Below are 575 nucleotides of genomic sequence, written 5' to 3'. Positions count from 1 at the left end.
TTGACTTCAAGTCTTCACAGAATTCAACAGACCTTGTTACATATTCAGTTCCTCACATTTGTTCAGATCATTATGTGCATAGTGTGACAGTGGGAGTGCACTTGCCCCACAACCCAGGGGTCAGATCATAGTCTTGGAACCGTACTTTGTTATTTCTCATTTCACCAACACCAGGTAGATCTGCTGCTCTGCTTGATTTACGAAATTCAATTATTCATAAGGTCATAGCGTTTCGTACATCTGTGACGAGGTGGCCGAGAGGTTAAGGCGATGGACTGCTAATCCATTGTGCTCTGCACGCGTGGGTTCGAATCCCACTCTCGTCGTTGTCGTCACCGGCTTTCAATGGTGCGGTTTTCAGATGATCACAGCTGTTGTAGGGAAACTGGGATTCTATTTGTTATTTTATCTGCATTGACGCTATGACAAAAATCTCAAAGAATAGTTTAAGCCTGTTGAATAAACTACATTGCAATGTCGGTTGCATTGGGATAATGAAAAGGAGCGCGATATTCTTTTTCAAGTCAAGTTGCTGTGAACATTTTTTTCATATGAAAGACATCCAGGAAAATCAA

The 575-nt window shown here is 41.7% G+C and overlaps 1 non-coding gene across 1 annotated transcript; it reads left to right on the top strand.

Moving 5' to 3' along the window:
- Window positions 1-244: 244 nt before the first annotated feature.
- Window positions 245-326, top strand: trnas-gcu (transfer RNA serine (anticodon GCU)). Its single transcript has one exon. It is a non-coding gene; the product is annotated as a tRNA-Ser (tRNA).
- The last annotated feature ends 249 nt before the right edge of the window (window positions 327-575 follow it).

The sequence above is a fragment of the Chiloscyllium punctatum genome, chromosome 23 (genome assembly GCF_047496795.1).
Source record: "Chiloscyllium punctatum isolate Juve2018m chromosome 23, sChiPun1.3, whole genome shotgun sequence".
NCBI classification, from domain to species: Eukaryota; Metazoa; Chordata; class Chondrichthyes; order Orectolobiformes; family Hemiscylliidae; genus Chiloscyllium; species Chiloscyllium punctatum.
This window is presented reverse-complemented; position numbering and strand designations above follow the sequence as displayed.